The 16,817-nt window shown below is 48.2% G+C and overlaps 1 protein-coding gene across 3 annotated transcripts in view; it reads left to right on the top strand.

Annotated features, from left to right (window-relative positions):
* Positions 1-16,817, top strand: part of CREBBP (CREB binding protein) — a 2,841,012-nt gene that overhangs the window by 554,053 nt on the left and 2,270,142 nt on the right. The gene's annotated exons all lie outside the window — the stretch shown is intronic.

The following is a 16,817-nucleotide window of genomic DNA, read 5'->3' as shown; positions in this document are numbered from 1 at the left end:
TTTCTTCGCCGTCCTTTGGCGGGCTTCTGCGAAGAAGCCCTCCTTTAGTGTCTGGGTGGGTTGAATATGATGGAGGGGTTTAGTCACCCCCTGCACAGGGTCTCCTTGGAGACCCAAGTCGCACTTTGTGTCCATTGGCTGAGGTGGTTGTCCGGGCTGGACAACCCCACTGCTGTGTGATTGACAGCCAGGCTGTGTGAATGGGGGATTTTGGCATAAAAGGCAGGACTCTTGAGCTGGAAGTCAGTCGCCACTGGAACTACAAGAACAGAAGAGAAGTGGAGAAGAAGACGGCTGCTGCAACTCCCGAGTCCCGGTGAAGCCCTGCTGCAGTCCTGAGCCATCTACCCTTCAACGACAGAAGATGCAGTCCGGAGTCGTCTTCCTTTGAGCCTGGTGGGATCAACCAGCTCACCTTCCTACAGCCAGAGAATCCTCTCCTGGGTCGAAATCGCTGCACCAAGCTGTAGTTGTCCGGATAGCCACCAGAAGAGCCCTCTCCTGTTATAAAGGAGCGCACCTTTTATTCACCGTTGCTTTGCTGCTGCTGGCCTCATGCCTGGGCAGTGTAGATCGCTCCAGACATCGTCCTTCTTGTCCCCACGACTGAAGCTCCAGGAACCGTGAGTCTGCAGGAACTACCAGGAACAACTGCCGTGGCACCAGCTTTTCTTCATTTGAATAAGGTACTGTGTCCATTTGGTCGTTCTCTCTGTCCGACCTTGAGGAATCTGGGTGAACCCTTTTCCTTGCCGAAGGCTTGTCCTTTCTTCCTTCCCTCTTATAACTTTTGCCTCCCTTTGACAATATCCAAGTACTCTTGGCAACGTTAATCTCGAACTGTTCTAATCGTGTGATCCTCGACAACAGAGCCCTGCTCCATTTGGCACTGGCGCAGGCCTATTGACTTTATCTGTCTCTTAGAATACATCCTGTGATTCAAGTGCCTTGACAAAAGTATTGCCTATGATTTTTGTCCCCTTTGCCTTGGTTTTTATTCAATGTGCTAAATGTATTTTGACTACGGTTACAATTCTTCCTGCGGGTACGCTTTCCTTTTGAAAGACGGAACTGTCATTACTGTCCAAAAAATGTGTTCTAATTAACCCCCGGTAACTTCTTTTGTTTCACAACACCGGTCTGTCAACTCCTAATGTACTTACCTTGAATTGACCTGAACCAAAGGAATTGGTTGTGTGTGGTATATTTAGAGTGTGGTTTTGTTTAATAGAAGTGAAGTGTGTTGTGAACAGATGGTTTAAAAATAAATGTACTTCTATTTTTTACCAGAAACCTTGAGTCCGTGTTTGTTTGAGTCACAGTAATTGTAGTCCTTTGTGTAATCCCTATTACTGCTCATATGCTCTTGAGATAAGTCTGATTGCTCCGCTACTGCTACCACTATAACTGTGTAGTACAGGCTTGTACCAAAGGTGAAATTGTATTACCACTTGTGGACTTAATTGTCTGTAGTGTTCCCTAAGGGTACTGCAGAGGATTCTGCCTAACAAAGGTTGTGCTCAGGACGCATCCTGCCTCTCTCCCTAAGGTCGTTTCTTCCTTTCTCATTAATGAGGACCTAGTAGTCCCAACAATCTTCACGGATCCAAATGATGAAGCTTAGATGGTATTGCACTGTCTGGATGTCAGGCTTGCTCTAAGGTTCTATCTGGACAGGACAAAGAGCTCCCGTAAATCAAATGCCTGTTAATCACTTTTGGTGGATCAAAACCAGGTTGTCAAGCCTCCAAGGCTACCATTGCAAGGTGGATGGTTATGACTAGCATGGAGGCATATGAAGGGCAGCACTGGTCCTTGCCAGCAAATATCCATGCCCACACCATCAGAGCCAAGGCTACGGCAGTGGCGTTCCAGAGACATGTTCCACGGCAGACAATCAGCAAAGCGGCTACTTGGACTTCCCCATCAGCCTTTTGCAAACACTACTACTTGTATGCCAGCGCCAGATCGGACGCTGCATTTGGCCAGGCAGTTCTGAAGAAGCAGTTTTCTTAGCGGGCCATCTCTGCTCCCCAGGGCTGCATTCAATGGAAGACAATTTTTTTCTGGTGAAAAAGGTTCCGGTTCCCTTCCCTAGCGAGGGACGCCCATACAGTATGGAGGAAAGGGGGCTATGGACTAGGAGTACATTAGTCATTACGGTGAGTAACTTATAATCTTTTCCGCATGCACAGTGTTGGACCTGGCTGCCAGCACAGAGACTTTAGCTTTCTGCTTGCTCCCAGTTTGTTTTTTCAATTCTTATTTAACTTCACTTCGATGCCTCGCCTCCCCTGCGCAAGTCTGCTGAAGGAGAATTCACGAGATGTGCCTCATGCGACTGCTCGTTCCCATTTCGGACCCCCATGCACTCTGTCTTGAGTGTGGGGGGCCCGACCACCACTGGGACTCCTATTCGGCCTTCAGCACTCTCTGTCAAAGGGCATTGAAGAATTGGTTGTCGCAGTGGAGGGAGATCGTCCACACCTCTCCTTCTCCCCACCGTAAGGACTTTGTCATCAGGATCTCTCGTCAAGAACAAGGCCCTCTGTTCAGTATGGTTCCACAGCGCATCTATTACTTTGCTGGGGTTCACACGGATCAGGGTTCCTCCAAGGCTCCTAAGCAGACGGGCCGGGGGCTTCTCTGGGCGCTACGGGCCAGACCTGAGGCTGTACAGGCTACCGGCTACCATGCTGTCTTTTGAGGGGTGATCAAGATTGTCCTCTTCTAACCCAGAGGGTAAGGGATCGCCCAGTGCCACCTCAAAGAGTCTGTCCTCCGCTAGATCCAGCACAGCTACCGGCACAGGTGCCGAGGGCTTCCAGCCTACCCAGAGCTCACGAGTCGGGGCGTTGAAACTACCTGCCATCCAGCTGAGGGCTCAGCACCTTACCAGCGTGATCTGAGGTCGACGCCTCTGCTTCGTGTGCAAGACCCAAGCTGTATCCTTTCTCGTTTGAGGGCTTTCTTGGCTCAGGTCCTTCCTGCAATCCTTCTAACAGGTGCGGCGCAAGGCTTCAAAATGGCAGACCGGCACGTAGCAAAGCCTGCCACGCAGGCCGCCATCTTGGATCCAGCTCAGGGGCCGCTAGTTCTTTTGCCCATCGAGTGGACTTTGCAGGATGATCTCAGCACCCTTCCCTCTGGAAACAGCAGTCGATTGTGCGGTGCAGGCTTTTGGTCCTCTCAGGGATACATCTACCCATCACAGCCGTAAGGCTACTCGCACCAGGTGCCTCAGCGTTTTGACTAATAGCAGAGGCTCAGCACATCAGAGGGGCAGGCCCTTGGGGACCCTGGTTGCTTGTGAGGACTGCTTTGAGCTCTTCCTCTTCCTCATGCACTCCCCTCAATGAAGGGGCTCCTGAAGGACATTGTGAAGGTCATCCCGCAAGTGGCATCGCCCCGGCCCCTCCTCTGGGTACTCCTACCGTTCCTTCTGCAGTCTCTCCACCGGCTTGGGGCCTACCTGTTGTTCGGACCCCTCCACCTCCTTCAGTACCACCAACGCCACCCCCGCCACAACCGTCCACAGCCGTTGGATTTGTCTGCTGCTCTGGATCTGGGGTGGGACCCTGCCAGCACCTGTGTCCCAGTGCCCGGATGCCCCTCTATCTGTAAAAAAGGGGGAGGGGTGATGACTGACAGAGGCCTCAGATTCCATTAAGGCCTTCCCTGACCGCCTTCAGGGCCTGGTGGAGTTTTTTTTTGGGGGGGGTTCCCTCTTCCTGAGGAAGCCCCTCAGGAGAAGGGTGTGCTAGCAGAAGTCTTGGGGAAATGCAACACAATCCGGTCTGGCATCCATCGCCAGAAGGATGTCCTGCAGGTGGCACAAATTAGGACTGGGAGAAGCACAGGGCCCACGCCCAGATGAACAAGAAGTTGGACAGCAGGTTTAGGTTGACTGGTGGTGGGCCAATCCTTTTGGCCTCCCATCCGCAGCCACATTCCTCTTTGGTTGATGCTGCCTCTTATTCTAAACCATCGTCTTAGTCTTCCTCCACGAGACCCACCTCCAGTTGCCTCTCCAAGGAGGACAAAGTCCTTGGGAAAGCACTGTTACACCATCACAGGACTACATCTGCGGCAAGTCAACGCTGACTCTTTCTTGGCTGCGGCTAACCAGAAGCTGTTGCTGGACCTCTGGGAATTTCTGCCAGACCTTTCTTCGTACAAGCATGCCTCCTTCAAGGCCTGTCTGGCAGAAGTCAGGGCCATTGCGCAGGACCTCATGGAGTCTTGGGTCTCCCACATCGACAAAGCCAGCAGAGGGCTGTGCCAGGGGTGCGAGATGAGGACGATGGTGTGGATGCACGTCACAAAGTTTTTCTCTGACCTGTAGGACCGCATCCTGCATCTACCCTTTGAAGGGGTGGAACTTTTTCATTTGATGACCGTTGGTGAGTTGACAAAGAAAAGCTCCACTGAAACTGCCAAGTCCTTGGCCATTCGGGCAAAACCAGGTCAGAAAACCTTCCCTCAGGGCAGTACGTGGAGGCCTGATAGGTCACCCAGCGACAACAGAAGGAAGCAGCAGAAGACGTTGCACAAGTTTTTCTGCCCCCCCCTCTCTCCCGCCTCTGACGCCAATAAGCAGTGATGTCAAGGTCTGGGACCACAGCTCACCTGTGGGTGGCTCTTTGGCTCTCGTCCAGGACACCTGGAAGCATCTTTCCAGCAACCCTAACTCCTATCCATAGTCTCCATGGTCTTCAGTCTTCCTTTGCCTCCACTATCCTTTTCTACTCTTCGTCAGATCGGGTCCCTGGCTCTTTTACGGGAGGTCCTTTCGTTCTTGGAGATGCAGGCGATAGAACCGGTTCCTCTTGTGGACATTGGGCTCCGGTTACTATTCCAGGATTTTTGCCGTACCCAAGAACAACCAGGCTGACCTGAGGCTAGTCCTAGACCTGTCACTTCTAAATCTGTATTTACCACTGGAAAGCTTGAAGATGATTTCCTGCTCGCATAGCCGAGTCTGTGTGCAGGGGACTGGATGTGTTCCATGGACCTCAAGGATGCGTACCTGCATGTTCCCTTCTACCAACCGCATCTGATGTTTCTATGGTTCACAATTTTGTACCACTTTCAGTACAATGTGCTGCCCTTCAGTCTTCAATCTGCTCCTTGTCTTCACAAAGTTGATGAATGCACTGGCGAGTCTACTCCGCTTGGGGGGCCATCATCTGTACTCTTATCTGGACCAGGTGGCGAGGGCGTGGGTCACCCGAACGGGTGCTACACACCTGCCAGAGATAAGTGGATCTCCATCAGATGGAGTTCTCCGTCACCAAGAGGAAGTCAGCTGTGCCCCTCTCAGTAACTGGTCTTCGTAGTGGTGCGTTGGAACCCAGCCGTTCAGCTTTTGTTTCCTATGCCCGAGAGGCTTCTGTTCCTCCGCAAGGCGGTGTGGTACTTTCTTGCCAACACGACCACCTCAGATTGGTGGTTCCAGCACATTCTGGGCCTGATGGCCTCATGTGTGCTTACTGTACAACATGCTCACCTCAAGATGAGGTGCCTCCATCTCCACCTGGTGGCCAATTGGGATCAGGAGACAGGGTCTGTCGGACAGGATCCCAATACCACTGCTCCTACTGCCTGATCTTAGCTAGTGGCTAAGGGATGGCAATGTTTCAGTGGGAGCCCCCTTCACCCGACCAAAGCCTACACTGTGGTGACGACAGACTCCTATTTCAGGCAATTCATGGAGCATGGTCCAGGACTGAAGCCCTTATTCATATCAATTTGCTCGAGCTCGGGGCTGTGGGCTTGGCCCTGAAGGTGTTTTTGCCCCTAATCTGTTCCAGCGTTGGGTGTTCACGGACATGGATTTGTTTGCATCCCCTCAATTTCAAGTGCCCCCAGTTTGCTTCATTGGCAAGACTGGGTCGGGATTCTCTGGGAGACGCCTTCCAGATCTGTTGGCATGGCCGCAGGTGTTATGCGTTCCCACCCACCCCATGCTACAATCGACCCTCCGCAAGTTTTGGGCTTCAGTGGAATGCAGCCTCATCCTGATTGCCCCTCCACTAGCCTTTGAGACCTTGGTTTTCGGATCTGCTGCAGTTGTGTTTCCAGGTTCCCGCCCACCTTCAGATCTCCAGAAGGGGATTCCTGACGCGGCAGGGTAGTGGAATATCCAGACCTGGCAAAGCTGGTGCTAGCTGCCTGGTTCCTGACCAGCTGAGGCTTCAGCATGCTCAAATTTTGGATTACAACTGGGACATCATTAATTTTGTCCAAGAGGCCTTTAACTCGGTCCCAGTATAAGAGTACATGGAATAGGTTCTGCGATTGGGCTTGTGAAAAGGGTCTTAACCCTGTCACCTGTCCTCTGGATGACATACTGGCTTTTTCAGCACACCTGGCTCATTCTGGAGTTCAGGTGGATACATTCTCCATCTATCTGGCAGCCATTGGTGCTTACAAGAATTCCCCTGAGCATGTGTTTTCTGCGGCCAACCATGTGGTTAAGGCCCACCTTAATGGGTTGTCTAGGCTTTTTTTGCCAGTGCACAGGCCGCACTTGGTCTGGGACCTCAATGTGGTTGTTGCAGCTTTGCAGTGCAAGACTTTTCAGCCGATGGCCTCTGTGGACGGTATCCAGTTACATTTTCGAAAACACATTTTCGACAGGCCAAAATCTCGGAACAAAAATTCAGAAAAGAAATTCCGAAAGTTCTTTTTTTTATTATATGTTTTATGTTTCTTTCGTTAGTAAAAAACCGCCATTAAAAAAATAAAATAAAAAAACCATTAAAAAAAGTTTTTACGGCATTTTTGTCAAAAATGGCATTTCGAAAATGTGACGTTAGAAAATGTCACTATAAACCTCTGTGCACATCTGCTCGGTGACACTAAAGCCATTTTTACTGGTGGCTCTCACCTCTGCGAGCAGCAGGCATTGTCCTCATGCAACCCCTTCACCACTTGTCACGACAAGGTAATCTTACTCACCACCCAACCTTATTGCATAAGGTGGTCTCTCTATTTCATCCGAATCAAGAGATCTGCCTGCCGGTGTTCTTCTGAACCCGCAGTTCGAGGCAGAGGGGGCCCCTCATTGTTTGGACCTTAAGAGGGTCCTCAAGTTTTCTCTCTTGGACAAAATCCTTGAGGATGTCTGAGGCATCGTTTGTGACTTTTGGGGGCTCCTCCCTGGCTCTCAGGCTTCCAAGGCTCCCATCGCTTGTTGATTGGTTCAGGCCATCTCAGAGGCGTACACGGCCCTGGGCAAACCTGTTCTGAGGGGATTCATGGCCATGCGGTCAGAGCCAATGCCACAGGCGTCGCGTTTCAGAGACATGCTCCATGGGATGTCATCAGCAAGGAGGCTACTTGGCCCTCTCCGTTGGCCTTCAGTAAGCCCTACTCACTGGACACCAGCTCCAGTCGCGAAGCACTGTTTGGTCAGGCGATTCTGAAGAACCTTTTTGCTTTTCCCTAGCTATGAGGCAGGGTATCACAACTCCACCCTATCTTGTTCGGTGGAATCGTCCACAAGGATGGAGAAGGACGAGACATATGAGTAATTAAAGTTACTCACCATAGTTACTAAAGTACTTGTAGTCCATAGTACCCTTTCCTCCATATATCCCACCCGCCTTCCCCCGCTAGTATGCAAAGGGCTAATATGTACTAACAGTAGCCAGGTATCCAAGTGTCCGATGTGTGCAAATGGGACTGAGGTGAGGCTCCGGAGGGCGGGCCTCAGCGGGCTGTTCCCACGCCTTAGGCTGCACCTCAGTGCGCTATACTAAATTTAAAGGGGAAGCTCATTTTTTCTCTGCCCAAGGTTCTGGTACTATCCCCATGTTGGGGGACGCCCACAAGGATGGAGGAACAGGGACTATGCACTATGAGTACTCTAGAGACTACAGAGAGTGACTTTATTTTTTAAGAAAGTTGAAGTACTGCAACTTTGAATGTCTTCCATGCTCTTTGATACGTTAAGTCATTTATAACGAGCCTATACATAACATGGATTTTTCTGTCTGAATCTGCTCGGTTATCGTTTGCAGGTTCCGGCCTCGCCAAAAATCTATATTCTTTTGACACACTATCTTAAGGCTTCTTATCCTCTTGATGTACTCTGTGAAAAGGACCCACCCTGCGCAATAATGGAATTATTTCCTATCACCCGGTTAAGCTCAATCCATCCATTGGTTTCTTGCTCATGCACTTTTCTCACCGTTTGCTTTAATTTCTTCCTGCCCTGGGTATCATCTTTATCTCGTTCTTTTACATTAGTCCTTCCTAAAATTGTGTTTCTTCAGATGTAGTCCACCATGCAGTCATTAGCCTGCTCAAGGTTGGATCATTAAAGCCTATCCTAAAGGGGCTGATCACTTGTTCAATGGATTACCTCCTCTATCCTCCACTCTGCAGCCCTTGTGGTTTACAGATCACACAACCTTGAACACATGAAATCTTTTTCTCTTTGCAGGGTTTCTGTTCACTTTTTTTAAAAAATCGTTTTCATGTATCACCTTCAAGGTCTTGTACTGTGGGAGCCAAAAATCTTTGCTGCTAAAATGCATGAATCTCAGGGTCAAGGAAACATTAGTCATGCATACAATTTTCATCTGAAGATTCACAAATGTTAGTTTTATACGGCGCTTACACACAGGTGAAGTGCTTTAAGGCGGAAAGGGAACAGGGGTATACAGTAATCATTCTTGGGCCTGAGCAGATTCTGAATAATCAAAACAGAGAAAGAAAACTAGAATACTAGGCCTGACGACATTTCTCCCAAGTGCATGAAGTGTTATAGTTGCGACCAAGCTCCGGAGGGGGAGACTGGAAACATTGGGGCCTGATGGGGGACAGGCCCGACAAATAACTGGTCCTAGAACATTTAGATAATGCGTATGTACATACGGATTTGCAGGTAAGGGGAGGGGGGGGGACAAAAACTAGTCCGGAACAGCAGGGCCCTGTGTTAAGCGCAGAGGGGTTGCCCATCTCATGGAGCGTAAGCTGAAAGTGCAGTAATGCTGATACAATTGCAGCGGCCCTGAGGCAAGTGCGAAAGACTGGCAGGGGAGCGTGGGACCTGTTGGACAATCAGTCAGCAAAACTGCACAGAGCCTGGGGGGTGGGGGGAGAGAGAGAAGGTAAAGGTGGTTAGCAAGGGGAGGGAGAAGAAGGAAGGAGGAGGAAGAGAAAGGTAAGGTCAAGCAGTTTCCGGAACTTAAGGTGTTCCGGTTCAAGACGGAGAGCGTCAGGGAGGCTGTTCCCGATGGAGGCACCTGCAAAGGATAAATATCTACCCCCAAATCTCTTGTTTGTGGAAGCTGCTCACCAGCAGGGAGTTGGAGGAGGACAACGAGTGGCGTGCTCCAGAGGGAGAGTATTTAGGAAGAGAGCGTTGTAGTTAGTGCGGGCCATAGCCCCATTAAGCCTTGTCGATTATGCAGAGGATCTTGAACTTGATCCTTGCAGCCACAGGGAGCCAGTGGAGGGATTTCAGTGCTGCAGAGATGCATGCCAAGGATAAGTCTTGTGGTTCTGTTTTCGATGACTTGTAGATGATGGAGAGTAGAAGTAGGAAGATTGAGAATGAGGATGTTGCAATAGTCCAGCCTAGAGAGAACCAGGGCTCTCGAGGCGATGAGCTTCTGGGTGAAAGTGAGGAAAGGTAGAATACCTCTGAGGTGTTGAAGTTGGAAATTGGATTTTTTGGAGATGTCTGAGATGTGAGAAAAGGAGAGTGGAGTCCAAGATGACCCCAAGATATTTTGCCTCATTGGTAGGCGAGGACACAGGGCCAAGGGAGGCAGGCCAGTTAGAGTGGCAAAGCGGGAGCAGGGGTCCCAATGAATGTATGATCTGTCTTACTTGCATTCTGGCCGAGATTGTTAACAGCCCACTGTAGTGGAGCAATTATTGACTAGAGAGCATGTTCAGGCTCTGCCCCCCTGACTGCCTATGAAGAAACGAAATTATAAGAAAAGAAAGTGCTAGGCCCTGAAGACCCTCGCGTATGGAAACAAAGCACAATCGCCATACACCAAGTGATACGACAGACACAAGGTTCGATTTCCAAGTACTATGGTTTATTGCAAAGCAAATACTCAGTCTGCCGACTGGGTCTAACGTCTCGCAACGTGTGTCACCCGGACCTCGTGAGATGCAAGAGTGCGAACATTCTACAACAGAATCATATATATGAAAGGACAATCGTACAATTTCTTTGTGACGCATCAAACCCGCCCATAATGTATCTTCTGGAGCTAGGGTTCGGTAATTGACAAATTATTATAAATATGACACGTTTCTTACTCAATCTATATTACTCGTTTTAGCAACAGTTGCAATTTGCAGTAAGCAGACATAGTTCTTTGTTATGAAGAACACAAGGCACTTGTTTAGCGAGAAAACTGTGTTCGTAGAAGACTCATTATAAAGCCTATTAGCTTCTGGTTTCTATTTTTGAACTAGGAGTCAGCCTGATCTAAGGAGGGCCCCGAAGGGGGGCTGCTAGGAAATTAAAATTCATGCTTTAACGGCCTGTTTCTACAGTTTCAGCGAGACGGCCTGCACCTGGCCTCGTGATTCAATGCCTCTCAGCTCGCCTTCAATTACTTGTGAGGGAGGAAAACAATGTATTTCTGTATTCTTTTGCATTTCTCTCTGGGCCGGTCTCTCAACATGTAACTTGTGGCCTTGCTCCGTGCATGAGCTGAGATGAAATAAAATACATTTTGCAAAGTGTTAAACAGAAGGGCAAAGAAAGCAAATGGCGGATCTAGACACAAAATGGACACTCTATGGTTATGCTGACGATTCTCTATTGGCGATGTAGGGCATATGATGCGATTGGTTTTCGACCAACATAGTATACCTTCTATGCTTTGGCAGGGTCATTTCTGGACTAACAAAAGGACACATTTGAAACTGCACTTTAAATTCTCCTGGAAATGCAGCTGACAGAAAGAATAGTTAGTTTTTCGCCACTCAAGTATGGAACAGACTAGGCATTAGCTTGCAGAATTGGTGTATTTGAAAATAAAATAGATTAGGTGACGGGAAGGCATGTAGACAAGGTAGGGACTCACTGCACAAGTAGGGCAGAAAATTGTAGGCAGGATAAGTTTGCGGCTACCCATAGGAAGAGAGATCATGTGACAGGCATGCACCAGGACTCTTTAGATAGCAATAGAAATGTGTCCTGCAGAGGAAAATGTTACTATCAGTTGCCATTTTAAAACTGCACCAGCACAGCACAAAATTAAACACTGCAGCTTTAAGAAAGGCCCCAGCTAAGCACACTTATTGAACAAATACATTTAATTCAGGAAAATGATGTAGCGGCAGGACATAGCTGCCTCCAAGGAATGTGAAGGCCCAAGACTCTCTAGGGGAGAGTTACATAGTGGATCAAAATACCATTGTGTGCCTTCAACTGTCAAGATGAATCAAGTTGCGATAACACCAGACTATTTGAAGTCTATGGGACAAACTGAACATCCTAAGAAATTTCATAAGTAGTTGGCAGATTAGTATCTCAGTGATCGGCTAGGCGTGACAGAGATACACAGATGCAGCTAATTACCGCGCACATGGCGAAAGCAGCCGGATTCATAATAACAGTATGCATAAATGGGTCAAGAACAGAATGGCGGTTACTGTTGCAAGGATAAGGAGGGCCGGAATTACTAGAACAGGTCCTTGAGACTCAGCAACACTGTGGCAGAAATAACATGGGCTGTTTTATTTAATTAAGAACAAAGGTGGTACACTGGTGTTCTCTTCCCATCTGCATAAAACCTGTCATGTTGCCAGTTCAGTGTGAGACCACATGTTAACTGATAAGCACATGTCCCTTTTCACTGCAGAAGTAATTGGAGCCTACCAATAATTAAGCATGATGATGTAGCACATTTTATGTGATGTTTATGGGTGCGATCTAAGATAAGAAGTTATCCAATCATTATTGTTGGACATATAGAATTATATGTGGCTTAGTAGAGTGAACCAATGACTAGGAGCAATAGGTTTTCATAACTGTGACATCAAACTGGCTATATAAACTATTTCCTGTTGAGATGTGGAGACAAATCTTGAATGAGAGCTTGGCTGTTAATCTTGTTCCCCCCCCCCCCGTTTTACATTGGAATTAAAGCTGGGTTATCTTGCATTTGGCTTACCACAATCCACTCTGTGTTGTCTCTTTATTGGCAAATACCAGTTAGAGGGCAATATGGGTTTTTGACATCTGTTTTAACACCAAGCCTCAATTGTGGCTAGACTGTCTGGGATAAGCGAGGAGGAGGCAGAGGGTAGCCTGAAAGAGAGCTGCTTCCCATCCGCTTAACACTGAAAGTTAGAAGTAAAGGTAGAGATCCTGTGGGCCCAAGGGTGCCATATAGATGTTGAAAAATCCATGGGAAAGGTTAGAACCCTGGGGGACATCACAAGTAGAGAGTGGTATTGGAGAGAAAAATGTTGACATTCTAGACTCTGCTCATGCTTTGAATTTGGCTGCGGAAGAGCATGTAATCAACTTCTGATTGCCATTTGCAGTGCCCCTTCTGATTATTTTGCATACGGCGTTGAGCCCCTCTATTGTACATCCATTAATTTAGTTGCTTTTTCTATTCCCATTTTTGTCTTTGCCTAGTTTTAATTTGTTTAAGATTTATTTTTCCGATTTAACTTTTGTTTTTCTACCTTATCTAGTCTGATGTTTAAGCCCTTAGTACGGAGGCCAAAGTATCTCGTCCTCTGCACTACTTTCACAGTGCGGAGGACACAATAGCTCGTCCTCCGCACTACTCAGCTCAGCCCCATCTTTGCTGCCGTGCTGCTCTCCGTGACCCCCAGGCTGTGGAGGTGAAGAACTCCCCTTCCATGCCTGGAGGTCGGGGTGCAGCCGTGATGACGTCAGCGCCTGCTATGTGCATCTTCGTCATCAGGAAACCAAATTTCGCAGACACGCTTTTGCGTGCTGCAAGGGCATTTATTGCCCGATTTCGTTGAGTGAGGTCTCGTTGGAAAGAGGATAACTCCCCTTTCCAACAAGCCCCTCATTCAAGGAGATTGCTGGTCGAGGATCATTTGATCCTCGACCAGCAATGACCAGTAGACCACCAGGACATTGATTTTGGGGGTGCAGGCCCCCACCACGCCAAACAGCCTACCACATACACCCAAACAAAAAAAAATATGGCACACGGTTTTACCACCTTTGGGGGCCGATGGGTGCTGTTTTGCATCCATTTGACCGCAAGGAAGGTAACAAAATAACATTTGGCAAAAAGGCACACTGGGGGCAATAGGTGGTTGGTCCTGTACTTGTGATTGAGTTTCTGACCCCATTTTGCTAACCCAGGGAAGCAGCATGGAACACTATGCCACCAGGGATATGATCTTGGGGTGAGGGGTCTGGGTGGGGTGGCTCAGGCCAATCAGCGCCCCACTCCTAGGAAATGGCAACTAGACGGTATGTTTTTTTGCCTTTTTTGGGTGCAAATTGGTGCAGCTTTGGGAGGCTGGACCCGTGCCTGTGGGCCAGCTCCCTTAGGATTCCCCCCACTTCACCCCCAAGAAATGGCAACAAGATGGCATAATGTTTTGCCTTTTTGCCCCCAATAAACTCAAAACATAGGGCAATTTTGCCAGAGGCACACTTTGCGGCATCAGTGGGCTGGCCCTGAGCCTGTTGCCCCCCTACCCCCCCAGGAATCCCCCATGGAGGGTGTAGATCGTTTCTGCTTCCCTGGTGGTCACAATTGAGTGTCTGGTCCCTTTTTTCCAACCCTGTGAAGCAGTAAGGAGCACTAAGCCATCAGGGAAAAGATTTTGGCATTGGGGAGACTGCTTCACCCTGTTGCTCGTCACAGTACCCCCAGCAGCCCTGAAGCACTGGCCATGCCGCATTACAGCTTTTCCCTCCGGGGAGGGCTGGGCACTCTGCTGGGGCTCCCTCGCACCTCTGCTGGACTTGTGACGGTCAACCCACATGGGAGACGGGCGCCCACGGCCGGCGGCGGCATCCCCTACCACCCTTGCGCTTTGTCTGGGTTGCGTTACAGCTTGTCCCTCCGGGGAGGGATGGTGACCATTCCGGGGTGGATATACGTGAACATTTCGAATGCAGAAATGACCAGCTTTTTATTTTTGTTGGTGAAAATGCGGTGTGAAGACCCCCTTCCCTCCCCACCTTAGCTATTGACCTTATAACTCCTCCCAACGCCTATATTACTTAAAAATGTCCCCAAAACTGGAGCAATAACCGCAGAAAAGATGGTCATTTCTCCATTCGAAATATTTCTTGCGACTTTTGTACGGATACTGTTGGGACTGCCGTTGGACTTGGGGACAGTCGACCCACATGGGAGACAGGCGCCCAAAGCCGGGGACCTCACCTCCAGCCGCCCTAGAGCTTTGGCTGGGATGCGTTATAGCTTTTCTCGGAGGAGGGATGGGGTACGCTGCCGGGGCTCCCTTTGACCGCTGCTGGATTTGTGGACTGTCATCCCATATTGGGAACAGGCTCCCAAGGCTGGGGCAGCACCCCAGCCGTCCTGGAGCTCTCGCTCGGTTTGTTTTCTTACAGCTATTCCCTCTGGGGAAGGATGTGGACCTTACCGGGACTCCGTGTGACTGCTGCTGGGCCTGGGGTCAGTTGACCCACATGGTAGGGCACGTGTTGCTGGCGTGTTTCGGTGGTTTCCTGGTGGCAAATGTCTGAAAAATGTGTTTTTTTCCCCCCTACATTTTGCAATTTATCGGGCCTTGTGGGTAATAAAATCTAGGGAGATTCGCGCAAGTCGTCCTCTTAGGATTCCCACGGGTGTCTTCTTTTCAGCAATGCATGGGGTTCCCTGTTTTCCTTGGTTGCGTCGATACCCCAAGCCCAAATCTGTGGTTTGTCCACAAGACCAAATAGAGTAAAGATTTGGTCTTCCCTGGCCCTTTGGTGTACCAGTAATTTAGCCTTTTCCCTTTGCACCCAGGTCACTGCACCCACACATGTGAGGTACCGTTTCCGTCGTGACACCTGTGGGAATGTGGGAAGGTAGAACATTTTTTGTTTTGTCTTCGTCTTGGTTTTGATAACGCTTTCATACTGCACTTGGTTACACAACCCTTTTATTTCCCAAATGTGATCTACATTTAGTCGGTGCTTTAGGCACTTGCATGCTTTTATAACCTGCACAAGTCACCTATCCGTTAAAAGGTCTGCCTATGCTCTTTCAAAAAAATGTATGCTTGCCATTCTTCACCACATTAGTTTTCCTTTTTTAAATGCTAATTGCGTCTGTTTAGGCCATCAGCATAAAAATCCTGTGTACCATGGCTCAGTTTTTGGCTCGTGGTTTTGCTCGTTTTGTGAAACATTCTGAAATGTCCCAACTAGAAGAGTTGGGGGGTGGGGAGAAGCAGAAGGCGATGTAGCAGTGCATTGCTTTTCTCAGTATTCACAGAAATCATTATCTTACAAGTGCAAACATGACCAGCACATACTTCTTTTTTTTTTCCTGTCACGTTTCCAATTTGTTCCCAAACTATGGGAAATGTAGGTACATAGTTGTTGCATGACCTGCATAAATGAGCCCTTACTGAACTTGCATTGTCTACTTTTCAGAAATGTATGCCTTTCTGTGTTCCCATTGAGCTTTCCTACCCTCCTATTCCATTGCGTCCAAGCATGTCCAATTAAAATAAAAAGGGGAAAAATCGCCTAGCTTTCAAAAAACTGATGGCAACCATGTTGTTTTCCTCCTCAACCTGTTCTTAAAAGCTTGGAAATTCAGAACTGCAAACCATTTGTTCCTAGCTCTTGCAAGAAAAACCACAGGTTTCTGAAAAAACGCACAATTTTGTCACTTTTTTGTTACTTTTTCACACACCCCTACATCAAACGACTAATCCCTGTTGGCGTTATGACCACCTACATGTGTGACGAAAAGGGTGACAATTTGGCCGGGATATCACTTGTAACAAAAAAAAGTTACAATGGATTGAATGAGACATACCAAAATATCAAAAAAATGGAACAAAACGGGGTGGGGAGTCCTGGGAGTCCCTCTGCTGGACATTAGTCCTGGTTACAAGAGACTTACCCAGAGTCTTTAGCTCACTATCTTTCACAGAGGAGAAATATACAAAACATTTTTTTGTCCTACACTAGGGCAGTCCAGCACCAAAATGCTAAGCAATTCTCCTCTGAACAAGAGTACCAACAGCAACCCCAGACATGGTTTGGTCTGGTAAGACCTGATCAGTAGTGTGGAGCTGCGCGCCTCTAAGAATGGTGATCAAGGGGTCCAGCAATGTGAGCAAAAACCCTCAGCAGTTACTGGGTTAATGTTAAACTGCTTTCCCCCGTCACCGTTCAATGCCTCCATGGCCAGAATATGCGTTATGAAATGCTGGAGTAAATGCGAATAAATTAACCTTCTTCCCATTGCCAGGGTGACGAAAGCTTCTCTGGGTTTCATAAATTCTCTTCTTTCACAAAATAAGCAGTATTTGTTTTGAGCAGATCTGTTCCTCTGGTTGAACAGTAGACCTTGATTTTAGAATTTGTCAAAGCAGTGTTGCATAAAGTTTTCATTTGGGAGCATATTCGCCCTCCCCTGGTGATACTGCTATGGACAGGAGATGAAGGTAGTATTTGTGGTGTATTTAAACGATCAACACATAATATTCTATCAATTGTTAGAAGCAATGAGACTCTCTTAGATGAACAAAACAGTTTAGAGAAAAAGCGTGTCACTGCAATTGAATAGGTGCTTTTTGACCATGACTGCTAATGCTAAATCCCCTCTTTTTCTCTAAGCTATGTTTTGTTTATCTAA

This window comes from Ambystoma mexicanum, chromosome 2q (assembly GCF_040938575.1).
Source record: "Ambystoma mexicanum isolate Mex_15411 chromosome 2q, UKY_AmexF1_1, whole genome shotgun sequence".
Taxonomy (NCBI): Eukaryota; Metazoa; Chordata; class Amphibia; order Caudata; family Ambystomatidae; genus Ambystoma; species Ambystoma mexicanum.
Note: the sequence above shows the minus strand (reverse complement) of the source record. Positions and strands in the feature narration are given on the sequence as shown.